General features: G+C 42.4%; 1 protein-coding gene across 23 annotated transcripts in view; it reads left to right on the top strand.

Annotated features, from left to right (window-relative positions):
- Positions 1–19,406, top strand: part of pknox2 (pbx/knotted 1 homeobox 2) — a 462,769-nt gene that overhangs the window by 224,904 nt on the left and 218,459 nt on the right. The gene's annotated exons all lie outside the window — the stretch shown is intronic.

The raw sequence follows: 19,406 nt of genomic DNA on the forward strand, positions 1-19,406 counted from the left end.
TCCACAGGTCCACAACTCTGAGTGAAGGAATTCTACCTCATTCCAGTCCTAAATGGCTTACCACTTATTCTGAGAGTGTTATCCCTAGTTCTGGACTTCCCCGACATTGGGAACATTATCCCCACCACTAACCTGTTCTATCCCATCAGGATTTTGTATATTTCTATAAGATCCTCCTCATTCTTTTAAACTCCGGTGAGTACAAACCCAGTCGATCCAGTCTTTCTTCATGTGTCAGTCCTGCCATCCCAGGAATCAGTCTGGTGAACCTTCACCAGGTTCCCTCAACAGCAAGAGTTTAATGAACTCGATGGACTTTTACAACAGTTGATTGGTTCTATATGATTGCTACAAGTAGCTTTATATTCCAGGTTTATTAATTGAATGTAAAATGCACCAACTGCGGTAGTGGGATTTGAACCCATGACCCCAGAGCATCAGACTGGGCCTCTGGAATATTAGCCCAGTGACATTAACACTGCCATCGATTAAAAACCCATGATCTTTTCCTCACTTTGAGTAAATAACTCCAGTAGCAGTGACCTTTGTTGAATGAGTCATCAGTGTTTATGTAGCTGGTTACTCAGGTTGATTAAAATAAAACATGAAACAGTTTTCATAATGAAGAGAGATTTAAATGGTTCTGATCATGAGTACATTGATCTCGATAGCTTAGAATAAGTCAATATCTAAGAGTAGATGGCAAGTATCTTAGATTTTTACACTGCTAGCTGCAAGATCTGAATGTATATAGCTTATTTCACAGCCTCAGAATGTTCAACGTGCTTTATTTCTCCTGCAATGCTTTTTGAAATGTGGTTATTGAAATCGTGTTGAAGTGCAGTGTGGAATGAAAATCGTACATGATTAGATTCCCTACAGTATGGAAACAGGCCCTGCGGCCCAACAAGTCCATGCCGACCCTCCGAAGAGTAACCCACCCAGACCCATTTCCCTCCCACTAACACAACTGATACTATGGGCAATTTCGCACAGCCAATTCAACTAACTTGCACATCTTTGGACTGTGGGAGGAAACCGGAGCACCCGGAGGAAACCCACACAGACAGGGGGAGAATGTGCAAACTCCACACAGACAGTCGCCCGAGGCTGAAATTGAACCTGGGACCCTGGCGTTGTGAGGCATCAGTGCTAACCACTGAGCCACCGTGCTGCCCCAATGTAGCAACAAGGCTGAGTGCTTCTGAGCAGCAGCATCGAGTCACTACAAGGCTATCCAAAAACAGAGAAAAGCTTCTGCCTAGGCACCCAATGAGGATCTTTTCCCCTGAAGCAGTGGATGGAAAAACCAAACTGCTCTCTGCACAGTACGATATAGGAGCTGTGCTCTCTTCCTTGTCCCATTCTCCAGGTATCTCCTCTTCCTGTGTGCTGGTCCTGATCCAAGCAATGTGTTTCATTTAGTGCTGTCACTTTGAAAAATGAGTTCTCTAATAGCGGGCATAGTTGGATTCACCTCACTAGCTGATAGACATGTGTGCTGTGTATAAGGGGAACACTGTCCCCAGACCAATGTGAACACTCTTTTCATTGTAATATTAGTTGCTTTTAAAAAATTGTTCGTAACGTTAATGTAACTATATATTCTCACTTAAGTAATAAGGTTTCATCTTTCACGGTGGCTTCTATAATTCACAGCCAACCCATTCTCATGGAATAGCAATCTCCTCAATCTGGCTACATTGGATCTATAAACGTGAAAACATTGGAACGAGATTTATTCTGTTTTTAGTCGATATGGCTACAGAGTAAAAGGGAAAAAATCTTTTTGTTTGGTGTTAATTTGGTTGCCTTCCTCAAACTGATTGGAGCAGTTGTTATTCTCAAATAGTGGAAAGAGTCTTACTCCCTCTGTGCTGTGTATGTTTTGCCAGTATAAGCCCATAAAATAAGCAATGTGGCATTTCCCAATGCTAACATAGCTCACATAGACTTGGACTAGAAATCTCACAGTTTAATTGAAGTTGCACATTTTTCTGCCTGATGCTTATAGACTTTGTGGCCACCCTAGCAAGTTCCAGCTGATACAACAGAAAAACAAATTGAGATATAAATAAACACACCTTATAATATAATTAGGGGAGAGTTGTTGGAACTTTGTCTTTTCTCCAATTGCTAAAATGATGGAATGTGTCAAACTCTCATAACTGTTACATTGCAGAGGGAGACCATTTGCCCCACAACATTTGTGCTGTTCTTGGAATGAAGATTTCCTCCACTCCCTCCGCATAATCCTACATGTTTTTCCTTTTCAGTTAAGAATCTAATTCCCTTTAAATGCATTGATTGTCTCCTCCACATTCTCAGGCAATGCATTCCAGACCATAACACATTCACTGGATGAAAAAGATTTTTCTCATGTTGCTTTGTTTTTGCTCATTTTAACAATTAATTTAAATGTGTGCCCTTTGATTTTGAACCTTTCACAAGTGCAAAGTTTCTGCTTGTCTGCTTTGTCTGGACCTTTCATAATTTTGAATACCTTGATCAAATCTCCAAGGAAAACAGTCTAAACTCTCCAATCTGTCTTCATAATTGAACACCAAATTATAATCCAGGATTCTTGCAACTAGTGTTGCCCTCTGAAACTTTCTCAAATTGATTTCTGATGTATTAAAACTTAAGATATAACAGTGTCCAAGGCATGAGTTTAGCTCATGATCACAGGCTCAATTAACAACACTATCCATACAACTGAACCATCCATTGTAATCATCATGTTAAACTTGTGGTGCAGTGGTACTGCCCATACCTCTAGGCCAGAAGGTGACAGTTCAAATACCATCTGGGCCAGACATATGTGTTTGTTTGAAATAACTAAACTCTGGTTTCACTCTCTCAGAGCCTTGTGATGTTGCAATTCCATTCTGTTGCAGTGGGGTGGTCAATTGCATGAGCTCTCGTTGAAGTTGGAAAGTTGTCTGATTGGGTAATGGAATGCAGTCTCATACACCTCCGTTCTATAGAAATGTTATTGAATAGGGAGAGATTAGTAATTGGCCTTTGGGAGTGAGAAGGAAATGACAGTGGCAGTCAGGTGCCACTAAGTGGAAGGGTATTGAGAGATTTCAAATCTCACTATAATAGGGATTGGAGAATTTGAATTCAGTTTAAAGCAAGTTGAAGAAATAATGATCTGGTATCAGTAGAAGTGCCCATAAAACTGTCAGATTGTCATTCTTATCCTTCAGAATTATTTCATTGACTGTAAAGCGCTTTGGGATGAACTACGATCATAAAAAGTGTGATCCAGTTGACCAAGACTTCCTTTCATAAGTTCAGCTCGTTCACTAAAGCTCCTTCATTTTGGAAACTTGCTTTCCTTAGCTGGTCTGGCCTATAAGTAACTCCAGACCAACATCAATGGGTTTGACTGTTAACTATAGTCCAACATGGCCCATAAGCCTGCACATCACCGTTAAAGAAAGATGACAATTACCTTCTTGACAGGCGCTAAAGTTGGGTGATGAAATATACGATATATAATTGTGCAAAAAAAAAAGAGTGCTTACCTCTTTTGAACGAAGTTAAACTGATTTATGAGGTGAGGAGAATCACAGGCACAATAGAGAAATTTATGAATGATTTTGTTAACCGAAGCAATATGCCAGGTTTGTGATGTATAGGTACTATGCCACAGCTCATTTCAGACCCCATTTCACTCAGAGTCAACACAGCTTTGCAGGGCAAGTAAATCCCATTTCTGCCCTTGTGTCTGTTATCAGCGTTGTCGTATTTTATTCCTGTCCTTGCCGTTCAGCTGAAATAAAATGGTTAGAGGAAGTTCTGTTCATCAGTAGAAGTGCTTCTCCTTTTGTCACTGTAACTATTATACAGGATAGAAGCAAGAAAAGTTCTCTTCACAATGTACCATCGATCATTCAAACGTTTTTTTCAGCAATAACCTCTCAAGTATTCCTCACATTGGGTGTCCAGCAAATTGCATTTCACTATGTCTGAAAAATAGTACATTATAATAATACAGTCTGTTTTGATATAACCCGATAGTTTTGTTCTCATGACATCTCGCGTTTAGAGTAAATCGCGCAATAGCTGCACCTTTTAAGCTCACGGGGCCAGAATCACATTTTAGCCAATACAGGTGAGAAAAGTTCACATTCTACAAATAATGCTCTAAATGCTTTAATTGCGTTAAAGCCAATTTGTGTCGAAGAAAACACTCTTTATAGCAGAACCAACTGTATTTTCCAATGCTGGACATTTGAGAAACTTCCTGAAAGTGAAAAAGTCTCTGTTTCTGTTTTGTACTGTCTAAAAACATCTCTACCTTCAGCAGCTGTCCAACCGGACACTGAGCTCAACAGGTGTGAGATTGTTGCAATAAAAAGGAAGGGCTGTGGAAACTCAGCTCTGCAGAGAGAAACGGAGTTGATGTTTCAAATTCAGTTTAGCTGTTATTTGGAATTCCAAGGAAGAGTCACAATTGTTCACTCAATTTCTCTCTCCACAGTTGCCGTTAGATCTGTTGAGTTTCTCCTGCACTTGTTTTTATTTCAGACCTCCAGTCTCCATGGCCATTTGCTTTTACTTCGGAACACCCCAATCTGGTAGCTCTGTGTTACCATTGACTCAAATCCCCATGGGGGAAACCCATTGTGTGTTTCTTGTGAGCCCAGTCAAGATTTTCACTTCCTACCCACAAATGCATTTGTGTGAGGAAAATAAAGATTTCATTTACTTTGATGCAGCTGACAGGCAAAAGGCCTTGGCGATTTTTGAAAGATTTAATTTACCAGAAGTTATGGCTGCCTGATATATACCAACCACTCTCCACAAATTTCTCCCAGCTTATTGACACTTTTGCTAAAAGCAATGGGAAAAAGGCTCATGGAATGTGAACTTTCATCTCAAGGGATGGCATACTAAGGGAAGGAAGTGATGTTTATTGAGAACAGCCGTCGTCGGGCATCTGGAGTTCAGGCCCGACTCCTTGGGAATGATGTATTGATCTTGGAGTGCCTACAGCATAAGATTACCAGAATGGCATCTGAACTTAAGGAGTTAAATTATGAGGACAGTTACATAAACATTGCTTGTACTCCCTCAAGTGTAAAAGATTAAGGGAACATATGACCAAAGTGTTGAAGGTGATTAAATGATTTGAAAGAGTAGCTACAAAGATACCTTTTTCTTCTGCAAGTGGAACCAAGTATGAGGGCTGTAAGATTAGAGTCATAAAGATGTACAGCATGGAAACAGACCCTTTGGTCCAACCCATCCATGCTAACCAGATATCCCAACCCCATCTGGTCCCACCTGCCAGCACCCGGCCCATATCCCTCCAAACCCTTCCTATTCATATACCCATCCAAATGCCTCTTAAATGTTGCAATTGTGCCAGCCTCCACCACTTCCTCTGGCACCTCATTCCATACACGCACCACCCTCTGTGTGAAAATGTTGTCCCTTAGGTCTCTTTTGTATCTTTCCCCTCTCACCCTAAACCTATGCCCTCTAGTTCTGGACTCCCCGATCACAGGGAAAAGACTTTGTCTATTTATCCTATCCATGCTGCTCATAATTTTGTAAACCGCTATAAGGTCACCCCTCAGCCTCCGATGCTCCAGGGAAAACAGCCCTAGCCTGTTCAGCCTCTCCCTATAGCTCAAATCCTCCAACCCTGGCAACATCCTTGTAGATCCTTTCTGAACCCTTTCAGGTTTCACAACATCTTTCCGATAGGAAGGAGACCAGAATTGCACACAATATTCCAACACTGACCTAACCAATGTCCAGTACAGCTGCAACATGACCTCCCAACTCCTGTACTCTGACCAATAAAGGAAAGCATGCCAAATGCCTTCTTTACTATCCTATCTACCTGCGACTCCACTTTCAAGGATCCACGAACCTGCACTTCAAGGTCTCTTTGTTCAGCAACATTCCCTAGGACCTTACCATTAAGTGTAGAGGTCCTGCTAAGATTTGCTTTCCCAAAATGCAGTACCTCTCATTTATCTGAATTAAACTCCATCTGCCACTCCCCAGCCCATTGGATGAAGAGAAAAATTGCAAAGTACTTTTCCACACAAAGCGGAGGTATCTAGGATTCACCTCCCTAAAAGACTGTAGATGCTGAGTCAATTGAAGTTTTCAAGATTGAGATTGATAGTTTTAGGATGAAAGTTGTAGTAACCCTCATTAACAGTCTAATTGAATATAGCCACATACAAAGCTGTTAAGAGGGGACATCTTCTGAAATTCCAGCTGTAGTCCCATGTAATCTGAAGTCATTGTGACATTGCACCTTACACACTTGCTCTATAGCTGTACAGTACTTAGCATAAACCTTTACTCCACAAGAGTACCACGGATTAATGGGAAAGTCTGTAAAATGGAGTCAGCATGCCGATCTGCCATAATCTAATTGGCAGAATAGACTGTGGAGCTGAATGGCTATCTCCTGTTGCTATGTTATTAACTCTCCGATTCCCTGACTCCTGGATATTGCAGTCCCAGCACCGTCTCTCTGCAAAAGCCATTTATCAGTTTGATTGCAGACAGTAAGTGTTGGGAAACCCTTTGACCCTAACAGCAAAAACAACCCCACCTAATCTGGTTTTCTTCACTGCTCAGCCCCTCAACATCAATCTTAGATTGAGTGGCAATATGAGCCCTTTCTGACCTCTCTTTATCATGTCCAAGTGTCAGACATGTTGCCTCCAAAGGTGACCCATTGAGATTGGGCAATTCAACAAATAGCATGAGTTGAATTTGGCACTTTCTGGTTTATAATAGGTCAGCTTCCTTTACCAACTGAATCATGAATGCACCAGTCCTTTAACACTCATGGGCAACATTTATGCTGTAGCATAATGCAAAATGTAAAACTATCCCTTTAAAGAATTCTAGATGGTCATTGTTCGTAAGGTTGCCAATTGTTGCTCAGCCCAGTATCTTTGTGGAGGTGACAGGATGCTGAGCTTTTGGAATATAACAATCCATGGAAGTTCTCAGAAATGTAACCCAACGATGATGAAGGAAAGACTATTGGTTATATGTTCTGGATTAGTGGTGCTGCAAGAGCACAGCAGTTGAGGCAGCATCCAAGGAGCTTCGAAATCGACATTTCGGGCAAAAGCCCTTCATCGGTTTTAACCCTATTGGTTATGTGTGCTAGTCAGGATGGTATGTGACTCATTCAAATAATAGCTTTGATCCCATCTCTTCTTGACAATCTGATCTTCCAGTTGCAGTTGCAGAGGATCAAATTGCTGCCCTCTAAAGTTATGGCAGCTCCGAATTGACCCATGAAGCAAGATTTCTTGGGTTTCTGTGTTCTCCACAAAGGTCCTTGAGTGAATAGGGCTGTCTTATATGATTTGGCCTTTGAACCTGCTTGATTCCTGTGTTGACTGAAGACTACACGTTCTTGCGTGAAGAAGGTGGAATCATTCTGCTGGGGTTTGAGAATCTGAAGTCCTGACCCCTGCCCGTGTCCCAGACCTGAGTCTTAAATTCTTCAAATCCTCCAAAAGCTAGGTCATTTGAAAGAGTACTATTATCAGTGGCATAGTCTGTGGTTACTATCAATAGCATTCGTCAAAGGTAAAAGGGTCCTGCCAACTCTCTGCATTTGCTGCTCCCCAGGGCCATGATGGATGCATGCTCATTGGCATTGCTTCTCAATGGTAAAAGGATTCCTTGCTGTAATGATACTGAGGCGGGCAGTACAGAGGAGTTACTGAATGGAGGGTGGATCTAGATTGTGGCAACAAGCAATCTTCCTGTATATCGTAGTCTGGAGTATGGCAGAGACTCCACCTTGCTTCATCTCTTGGGAATCTGTCCTGTGCTTATTGCCTGCTTGCCTGCCATAGGTATATGTTTGAAACCTGTGTGGGTTGACAATCAGCCTATGCGGCTACACGAACACTGGCCATTAATTCTCATTGGAACTCAGAGGCTCAGCAGAGACAACACCCTCTTGTCAGGGACAAGAATGTGGGCTAATCTTTTTTTATTCATTCACAGGATAAGGGCATCACTGACTAGGTCAGTGTTTATTAATTACCCAGAGTGTAGTTACTGTGGGTTTGGAGTCACATGTAGGCCAGCCCAGGTAGGAATGGCAGTTTTCTTCCCTGAAAGACATTAGATGGACTTTCCCTGACAATCAAGCAAGGGACTTGTAATCATCATTAGACTCTTGACTCCAGATTTTTATCGAATTCAAATTCTACCATCTGCTATGGCAGGAGTCAAAGCTGGGTCTCTGGAACTTTACCCAGGAGTCTGGAGCAACAGTCCAGTGTCAGTACACTAGACTATTGTCTCTCCTGTGTTATTTTAATCGTAACGTGATGGGGAGTTGCTTTATGCCTTTATAAGTTTGTTGGTGGTTACAAGTGCTTGATTGGAGGTACATCAGTGTGCCTGAGGTGGAATTTTACTCCCCCACTCTTTCAGACTCTTTACTCCCAGGAGGTACAGGTAGCATGGTGGTTCAGTGGTCAGCACTGCTGCCTCTCGGTGCCAGGGACCCAGGCTTGATTCCAGCCTCAGGTGATTGTCTGTGTGGAGTTTGCACATCCTCCCTGTGTCTGTGTGGGTTTTTGCCAGGTGCTTTGGTTTCCTCCCACAGTCCATGGATATGCAGGTTAGGTGAATTGGCCATGCTAAATTGCCCATTGTGTGATGGGATGTGTAGGTTAGGTGCATTAGTCAGGGGTAAATGTAGAATAATAGGGTAGGGGAACGGGTTTGGGTGAATTACTCTTCAGAGGGCCGATATTGGGCCAAAGGCCCAGTTTCCACACTGTAGGAATTCAGTGATTCTACGATTGTCAACTCTACTTGGAATTGCTGGCTTTGCTCACCTTAAATCACTTTGGCCCAATCGAATTACACTTTCCCTTCCCCCGGCTCCTTTACTTTTAGACTCAACATTGAAAGAAAATGTTTTCCCCCCTCAAAACCTTTTCTGGGTTGCTCACAGCAACTTATTACCAGAACATTAATCGTTTTCACTCCAGAACAATGCTGGGGGTTGGCAGCCCATATATGAAACAGCTGCTGTACGGCACACAGGAATGAGCGTGTGGAGCAAGTTTGATGTTGCTTCATGGGCTAGGCAGAGGAACAGAGGGAAGTCACCTCTGTCCACACCTCCATTTCCAGCTGACCTTTGTAGGGAGGCAACTACCCACAGTCCCTTGTAGGGCTGTCTCGACGTTTTTAATTTTCATTTCAATTTAACAACCTCAGAAATAAAATGTAATCTTCTGTATTAAAATAAAGGCTGATAACGCAAATCTGCCAAAACCTTAGAACTGATTTCCTGAAAGGCTAATCTCATTTGCAGTGTTTGTTTGTAATGGCGCAGTTTGAGTTAGTTTGAGAATTCTAAATGACTAATCGACCTTTTCATTAACCCCCCACTGACATCCTCAAACAGATTTTGTGAAGCAGAAAACTAAAATCTATGCATTACAATTGATGCATAATTAAACCCACCGCCTTCTAATCTCTTGGGCCCTGCGTTCCTTTTTTTATATAAAACTCTACTAGCAATGAGGCAGCATTTGAAGAGATTTTAATGCTGTTTATTAACATGATGAAGATGATCAATTAAATCGCTTCTTTTACATGAAATAGGTGGGTACAGCAATTCTCCGACCCTGAGTTTCACTGGGAATGTCACCTCTCTGTTATCTAGTGGCTTGGATGATATTTGTTGAGATTTCTCTTGCCCACTGCCTGATTTTCATCAGGCTCCCCACACCAGTGTCTACCCTTTTCTCATTTGTCCTTCAATCAGTGGATACCAATCTTTTCGAATTTCCCTTCACCCTACCTGTGTAATGCTTGATGTAAAGGATGAACTGGGAGAAAAAAATATCAATTCAAAATACTTGTTTTTTTTTCAAAGTGTTTGACTCTTTCAAAAGTCAGATGTTGGCTGCACCAAGACATCCCAAACTGTGTTCAAACTTCCACCTTAGTTGCTCTGCAATGTCATCAGTGGGAGGGTTGAGAGTGGCAGTTCAGAGCTACATTAACTCTGGGATCCCAGTACTGGAAATCTATGCCTCCACAAATGTAGTCATAGAATTATTGAATGAATATAGCATGGAGGAGGCCATTCGGCCTGTTGTGTGTATGTTAATACCTTGCAGTAGCCACACAGCCAGTCCCACTTTACTGTCCTTTCCTCCTGTAGCTTTGCATTTTATGTCTCATGCCTGGTTGTAAGCCCGAATTGCATCTGCCTCTATCACACTTTCAGGTATCCTAACAACTTGAGGTGATGGAGTGGAATTTCCCCTCCCTGAAAGTGGTCAGTGAGGTGGAAACAAGGGGAAACCATTTCGACCAGTTGGCCCATTCTTACCACTCATCAAATAAGTGCTGGCCAAGAAGGTCCATTGGAGACCTTTTCAACTTGCCACAAATTAAGGCCCTTAAGAGTTCACTTAATGCCCTTAAGGCTCTCAACTTGCCATCTCCACAAACACCAACCTTCCTATCAGGCAAGAAATGATGTGGCTTCTTTCTAATTGGGAACTCATATTGACATACCTGTTGTGCTGGAAAACTGAAGGCTTCCAAATGCCCCAAAGTTGTGGCAATCAGAGACATAGATGTGAAGGGGAAGGCAGTGGCCTTTTAAAGTCAGTCTCTGCCCAGAAACGATGACTAATAAACTTTTTGGTTGTGCATGTTGGTGTCAGCTACTGACAATCCATTATCAGCTACTAATGGTCCCCATTAACAGCTCTTGATTGTGTCTGGCTGACCTTTACCCATTCCTTTGCCCTACTGTCGTTCTCTTTCTCTGGGTTCCCTCTGCACCTACTGTCTGGGAGCAAATTACTCCAGATGCTGGAATCTGTGCTGAAACCACAAAATGCTCGAGATCACAGTGGGTCAGGCAGCATTCCTGGAGAGAGAGCAAGCTAATGTTTTGAGTCTAGATGACTGTTCACTACAGCTCTGACTTGAACTGTTAGTTTGCTTTCTCTTATTGGATGCTGCCTGACCTGCTATGATCTCCAGCAGTTTTTTTTCAGTCCACCTATCCTTCACTCCTCCCCACCCCGTCTTCAGCATATATGTCACCTTTCTTTGTGACCGTGAGTTTTGAAGAAGAGTCACTGGACTCAAAAACATTAACTCTGCTTTCTCTCCACAAGAGCTGCTGAATTTCTCCAGCTAATTCTGTCTTTATTTTGGATTTCCAGTATCTGCAGTACTTCAAGTTTGTTTATAACTCTCTGTCTCTATAAATCCCAGGTTCCTGCATTTTTCCATTTTTAGCCATTTCTAGCCCAGTCTGTCCTGCCTTCTTTATCAATTTGTATGTATGCTTCCAGGTCTGTCATTACTTGAGCATTTTTTTAAAGTGTATCTTTTATTTCAAGTTGCCCCATTTTGTGTTCATACAAAGCTTTGCATGGTGGCACAGTGGTTAGCACTGCTGACTCACAGCGCCAAAGACCCGGGTTCAATTCCCACCTCAGGTGACTGTCTGTGTGGAGTTTGCACACTCTCCCTGTGTCTGCATGGGTTTCCTCCGGGTGCTCCGGTTTCCTCCCACAGTCCAAAAATGTGCAGGTTAGGTGAATTGGCCATGCTCAATTGCCCGTAGTGTTAGGTGAAGGGGTAAATGTAGGGGAATGGGTCTGGGTGGGTTGTGCTTTGGCAGGTCGGTGTGGACTTGTTGGGCCAAAGGGCCTGTTTCCACACTGTAAGTAATCTAATCTAATCACAATTGCCTGATCAAATGCTCTGTGCTGCATGTCTGCAGATTCTGCCTGTACTTCTGTGCCCTGTTGAAGTCCGTCGCTATCCTCCTCACATTGCTTCCATGTTTTCTGTTATCTGTAATTTTTCAAATTGTCAATCTCTAGGAAACCTCACTGTGTAAATTCCTCTTGTCTAAAAAACTACCATTCATCATTATTTTGTTTCCTTTCTGTCAGACAACATGCTTTACTTCCATGGCATCAATTTGGCTGGCATGCCTATCATGTGGCAATTTAGTGAACATTTTTCAGATGCTCATAAGCATTGAATGAACCACATTGTCCTCATCAACTAACTCTGTCACCTCATTGAAAAGGCACAAAGCTAGTTAAACATAATTTGCTTTGAACAGCCCTGTGCTGGTTTCCCCTTAATTAACCTGCATTTGTCCGAATGACTTTTAATTTTGTCCCTGTTTATCATTCCTAAAAGCTCTTTCACCATCAGTGTTGAGTAGACAGGACTGTATTTGTTGAATTGATGCTTGTATCTTTCCATGAATGAGGACATAACATTTGCAATTCCTCAGTCGTCCGGCAGTCAGCCCTCACCGTTCCCACCTGTCTCCCTCTATCTAAGGGGGATTGGAAAATTAGGGCCAGTGCATCCATAATTTCCACTCTTTATGACCTCAGTATCCTCTGATGCTGCTTATTGATCAACTTCAATACAACCAATTTTCCACAATCCCCTTTATCACATTGTTACCCATTCAGTATTTCAACTAGCTCCTCTTTCACTATGACTTTGTGAGCATTCTTTGTTTTGTAAGAGTAGAGGTAAGAAGTGAGTACTCATTTAGGACCTTTGTTGTCACTATATTTTGTGCATTTAGAATTTAGATTCCCTTTTATGTTTGCTGCCAGTCTCTTATGCTAGCTCTGAATCTCTTACTTTATTTCCTGTTTCACTTGCACACTGAACTTTCTCCATTCGGCCTGTTTCTCACTTTATGAAGCAACTGGCAAAGTGTCATCATCCACCTTTTTCTAAATGATCTTGCTGTCTATCTCTGCCTTCAGACACCTGACCTTTTACTGTCATGATTTACTGAATCGTATCTTCTCCTTTACCTGGGACAAGTTCGTTCTTGCCAGGCTGAAATGGTCAAGCTCCATTAAGTGTTTGTACTTTTAGATTGCTCTTTGTTTTTTTGCCCATGGCTAGCTTAAATCTTCTGATGCTATAATTATTGATCTTTCAAGATTTTCCAGCTGTATCATCCTTCGTTTGATCCACCTTTTCCCCATAATTAGATCCAGCAATCTTGTGCCACACTGGAGCCATGCAATTAATGTCTACAACAAGGGAGGATCTAAACACCTCTCCTTGACATTTAATGGCATTTCTATCACCGAATTTCTCACTACCAAGATCCAAGGAGGTTGCCAAATCTCAACTGGGCAGGCCACATAAATACTGTGAAAGCAAAAGCTAGTTGGAGGTTGAGAATTCTGTAGTCAGTAACTTATCTCTTGATTCCTGAAAACCTGTCTACCATCAATGGGGCAAAGGTCATGGGAGCTGATGGAATATTCTTCACATGCCTTAATATGTGCAATTCCAATATCACTAAAGAACCTTAACATTATCCAGGCCAAAGCAGCTTTCTTCATTAGCATTCCCATCCATCACCTTAAGCATTCACCCTCTCCACCACCAGTGCACAGTGGCAGCTTATGCAAGATGTACAGTAGCAACTCATCAAGTCGTCTTTGACTAGATCTTTCAAATGCATGATTTCTACCATCTAGAAGTACAAAGGCAGCAGGTACATGGGAGCATTACCACCTACACATTCCCATCCAAGCCACTCACCATCCTGACTGGGAAGTACATTGTTGTTTCTTCACTGTTGCTGAGTCGAAATCCTGGAATTCCCTTCCTAAAGGTACCGTGGCAGATCCTAGCCCACCGAGGATTGCAGTAGTTCAATGACGGAGTTTACTGCTCCCTTCAGAGGGACAACTAAATTTGGGCAATAAATGCTGGCACAACCAGTGAGTCCTGTAAAAGCAAAGCCTGCTTTCTCATTGGGTCAGAGACACACTGATTAGTCTCAATCATTAACAGGAACAGAATTATAGAAATGCTGCATAGAGACCATTCAACAACAGATCAGGCAGCATCCGAGGAGCAGGAGAATCTTGATGAAGGGCTTTTGCCCGAAACGTCGATTCTCCTGCTTCTCAGATGCTGCCTGACCTGCTGTGCTTTTCTATCACCACACTTTCGACTCTAATCTCCAGCATCTGCAGTCTTCACTTTCGCCTTGAAGCCATTCAGACCACTTTGTCTGCTACAGGCCTCTAACTGAGCATTACGACATAGTGAAACAAAAACAGAATATGCTGGAGAAACACAAAAGGTCTGGAGAGAAAACAGAATTAACATTTTGAGTCCTGTGACCCTTAGACCTGCAACAGTGTTGTACAATGACTTAATGGATTTCCCTTGCTTTTCCCTTGATACATTGTTTCTGTTCAAATAATCATCTGGCGTCCTCTTCAATGCCTCATTTGAACTTGCCTCAATCCCCTTTCCAGGCTGTGTATACAACGTCTAAAACACTCACTGTGAGAAAAGAAGTTTTACAAATCACTGTATATTTGACCCATCGCATTCTCAATTCTTTTATGAACAGGCACAGCTTCTCTCTCTCTCTCAACTCTATCCAGAGTCCTCATGGTTTTAAAAACTTCTCTTTGCCACCTTCTCTCCAAGGAGAACAGTCCCACCCTATCCAATCTATCTTGTTATTGAAGTTTCTCATCTCTGGAACCATTTCTTGTAAACACTGCATTCTCTCCAATGCTTGTAAGTCCTTCCTGCAGTGTAGTGCCCAGAACTGTTCACAATACTCAAGCCTAGATCGGACAAGTGTGTTATATAAGTTCAGCATACTCTATGCTTTCATACTCTGTGCCGTGATTAGTAAAGTTTAGGATACTAGATCGTTATTATGTGTTATTAATTGCTCTGTCCACTTCTCCTCCCATCTTCAATGACCTAAGCACATATGCACCCAGCTCCCTTTGCTCCTGCACTCCTTCATGAACGGTATTCTTTATTTTAGATTGTCTGTGCTCTTGCCAAAATGCATAACCTCTCAGTTCTCCACATTGAACTTCATCTGCTACCTACCTGCCCACTCCACCAAATGGTCTGTTATTGTTTTGAACCCCCTTCACAGTTGACAGTGTCTTCCAAGTTTTGTATCATCTGGAAACTTGGAAATACTCCCTTGCATTCCATGATCTAGATCATGAATAGGGAAAGCAAGTATCCCAATATATCAATCCCTGGGGAACCCTATACAAATCGTCCTCCAGCCTGAAACATATCTATTGTCCATGACTGTTTCCTTTCACTCAGCAACATTTTGTATCCACATGGTTACTGTTCAATTAAACAAAATATGCTTGTTTTAAAATCTCTGTCATGTCGCTGTGTATCTTCATATTAGTGTGCAGGTTTTCATATGACTGAGTCATTTCAGTTACAGCTGGAAAGCTTTGAGGGGCAAATTCCAACAAGTTGTGGGTTTCCTCCCACAGTCCAAAGATATGCAGGTTAGGATGGATTGGCCATGGGAAATTGCCCATAGTATCCAGAGATGTCCAGGTTAGGATGGATTGGCTACAGGAAATTGCCTGTAATGTCCAATGTTGTGCAGGTTAGGTGGATTGCCAAGCTAAATTGCCCATAGTGTCCAGGGATGTGCAGACTAGGTGGGTTAGCCATGGGAAATGCAGGGTTATAGGGATAGGGTGATTTGGATAGAATACTTATTGGGGGATTGGTGTGGACTCAATGAGCCGAATAGCCTGCTTCCACACTGTAGGGAATTCTATGAAGCCTCCTAGAATTTTGTGCCACTATAATTCTGGCATTTTGTGTGTCACTAGTTGCCTTTTTTCCCCACTATTGATGGCCATGTTTTCAGTTAGCCAGGCCTTAAGTTTGAGAAATCCCTCTCTCTCTCCTCCATTTTCTTTTCCCGTTTCCTTTCAGATACCATTTAAAATGCATATCTCTGACCAAGCTTCTTCACCAGTGGATGTTTTAATGTCTTGATGTGGGACATTAAAAGCCCCTTCCGCCACGCTGTTGCAGATTTTACCTCCCATGAACACCCTAAATATGCACCGGCTCATTGAGAGCTGAGATCCAGGCAGTCATCCTTCCCTAAATAAAAGTAACATTCTGCAGATGTTGGGGAATCTGAAATAAAAACAGAAAGGGTTGGAGAAACCCTTTAGGTCTGGCTCCATCTGTGGAGACAAAAATGGGAGTTTTGAATCTAATATAACTCTTGTTTTCAAGAAGTGTCATATTAGACTTGCAGTGTTAACTCAGCTTCTTTCTCCACTGATGTTGCCAGACTTACTGAGTTTCTCTAGCACTTCCTATCTTTTTTTTGTTTCTTTCCAATATTCCTAGTGTCTGGTAAGCGTCACTTAATGGGTATTGGTTTTACTTTTCCCAGAAGGTTTGGAACAAGATAAACAAGCAACATTACAGCATCAAAGCTCTGTGGCATTGTATAATACATTTTGGATTGTCTGTGATTCCTTGAGCAAATGTCTCATCACCCTCTGCCCTCAGGTCATGTTCTTATTTTCTTTGTTGTGTGGGAGGTGTTCCATTGGCATCAGAAGTCACTGATTGGAGAGGAGCATTTAACGTAGAGCTGTTGATTGACTTGAGCAACTCTGCATGAGTCCTGGCATGTCCACCCTCTTGGACAGAATGGAAAAGCTTGTGAAATGGAGAGACTTGAAGGGAGGAAAAGAATGAAACACTGATGACAGAGTCTGCGATGGAGTAAAAGGTAGTCAGGTCTTGGAGCAAATTAGCCAGCAAAACTGAGCTTGTGAAGCTCAAAGTTGTAGAAATTTGAGGTTGTGACGTGCTCAAATATAATCTGGTGTCAGTCAGTAAACGCTCACCTTCACTTTTGTTTCCATTTGGGATTATCACTTTCCTTCTTGCCTTCCTATAAACTGGGCCATTATTTCTTGCTTTATTGAAGTGAATGCACGTACCTGGGGGTTTCACGTATCCTGGAGTGAAGGCTGCAAATGCTGACCGCATTGGCAAGGCTGCATAGTGGGAACTGATGAGAACTCAGCGACAAGAGTAGGCCATTTAGCCCCTCAACCCTGTTCCACCATTCAGTGAGATCATGGTTGATCTGTGCTCTAACTCCTTAAACCTGCCAATGGCCCATTTCCTTTTAACACCTTTGCTGAACCAAAAAAAGGTCTATCTCAGATTTTAAAATTAATAACTGATCTATGATCCACTGCTGATTGTGGAAGAGAATTCCAAATATCCCATGTCTTTTGCTATTTGAAACGAGTAGTGCCCATCATGGAGTATGGAAGATGTTGGCTCTAATTAGATTAGATTACTTACAGTGTGGAAACAGGACCAACAAGTCCACACCGACCCGCAACCCACCCAGACCCATTCCCCTACATTACTCCTTCACCCAACACTACAGGCAATTTAGCATGGCCAATTCACCTAACCTGCACATCTTTGGATTGTGGGAGGAAACCGGAGCACCCAGAGAAAACCCACACAGACACGGGGAGAATGAGCAAACTCCACACAGTCAGTCGCCTGAGGCGGGATTTGAACTCAGGTCTCTGACACTGTGAGGCAGCGGTGTTACCAACTGTGCCACCGTGCCGCCCGGTGAAAGAGCTTTCCAATTAGAGTCATACCCCTATTTGTTTTCCTTCAAACCCTACAAATTTTCTTTTGTTATGTACCGAGCCAGTTCCTCACTTGGAAGTAGCTGTTGCACCTGCTTCTGCCATTTTTTCAGGCAGTGAATTCCAGATCATGACTACACACTGTGTTTAAGTAAAAAACATTTTCCTCATTCTCCTGCTAAATGTTTGCCAAATCTTAAATCTATACCTTTTGAATACCGCCCCTTCTATCAGTACAAGTAACTGAGACTATAATGCTGATAATATGGAAAACGCCATTAAATCTCTCTTTAATTGTCAGTCGCTGTCATTGGATGCAGAGCTGTTGGGTCTGCCTAAGTTCTCATAACTGCTTCTGAATTTTTTTAAATGTTGCATTTATGTAGCGTTCAAGATACTTCACAAATAAAGATTTACTTTCTTAATTGCTGCAAAGGCAGGCAGGGCAGACAATTTGTATTCTGAAATGTGAACAGCCAGTTTTGTGATATTTGTTCAGGGTAGAGTAACTGCTATTCTCTGAATAGTTCCGTGTGAGCTGGAGTGAAGGAAGGCAATACTTGCTTTTCTACATGATCTCAGGTCATCCAAAGCACGTAACAGCTAACTAAATCCTTTTGAAGTGTAGTAGCATAAGGAATGTGATAAACGTAGCATGCAAAGCAAGATCCCACTGACAGCAAATAATCTCTTTGCTGATGTTAGTTGAGGGGTCACTATTGTCCAGGACTTCAGTGAGAATGCCCCTACTCTTCCCATTATACCATGGGAGCTTTTGTGGAGGAAGGCAGGGCCTGTGGTTGACAGTGGTTCAAAGTGAAAGAGGGCCCCATTATCTGTTGGACCAGATAATGTGCTCAGGCCTGTGTAAGGAGATTTGAACTATAATGTTCTGGCTGATGGAAGTACGACAATTGAGGTGACTCTCGAGAGTACACCTGAACCAAGATCAGAGTGGTGCTGGAAAAGCACAGCAGGTCAGGCAGCATCCGAGGAGCAGGAAAATCGACGTTTTGAGCTGGAGCTCCCAGGCTCCTCGGATGCTGCCTGACCTGCCGTGTTTTTCCAGCACCACTCTAATCTTATCTCTGATCTACAGCATCTGCAGTACCCACTTTCACCTAATACACCTGAATCACAAGAGCAGGTAGGCAGAGCTTCAATATTTTATCTCATTCAAAGGATGGTATTGTTAATAGTCCAGTGTTTCCTCTGTATTGCACTGAAATGACAACCGAGATCATGTACCATGATATGGTTTGAACCAAGTGCTTTTTAAATTCAAAGTCAACATGCTTCCAGTCAAGTTGACACTGCATGAGCCACGAGACAATAAAGAAATGTAACTCCATTTTACTCATTGCTTTGGTCGACAATACTGCTATTATAGCAAAGAGCTGGTTGGTTTGAGGCATCCCACATCTCCCAGTTTGTGTTTAAAATATATTTTGTTGAGTCGATTAGTTGAAAGCTGAGCTCTCTGTACATCTTTCACTCTGCAAACAGTGTGACTGCAATGGCAGATCCAGTTTCCTGAAGTGGAGGACTGAAGCTTCCAACAAATCCCCACAATGAATGTGGTGCTCATTAGACCAGTGCAAACTACTTTAACTGAGGGCCCCTCTCAAGAACAACTCATTGGTAGCACATTGGATTCAAAGTACATATTTAGAACAGGCACCGAGGGTGGTACCTTCATGTATTTTTATCGTCTCCCTTCTCTCTTTCTATTTCTCCCTCAATTTGACCCTCCCCCTTCTTCAAGACTCCCCTTGCTCTGCACCCCTCTCATTGCCCTCAGTGTTTACTCTCTGCCTCACCATGGAATGGAAAGAGTCCTGAACCCAGGTGTCCCCTAGTTCCTGACTTTGGGTGCGATGCTCTCTTGTA

This window comes from Chiloscyllium punctatum, chromosome 23 (assembly GCF_047496795.1).
Source record: "Chiloscyllium punctatum isolate Juve2018m chromosome 23, sChiPun1.3, whole genome shotgun sequence".
NCBI lineage: Eukaryota > Metazoa > Chordata > Chondrichthyes > Orectolobiformes > Hemiscylliidae > Chiloscyllium > Chiloscyllium punctatum.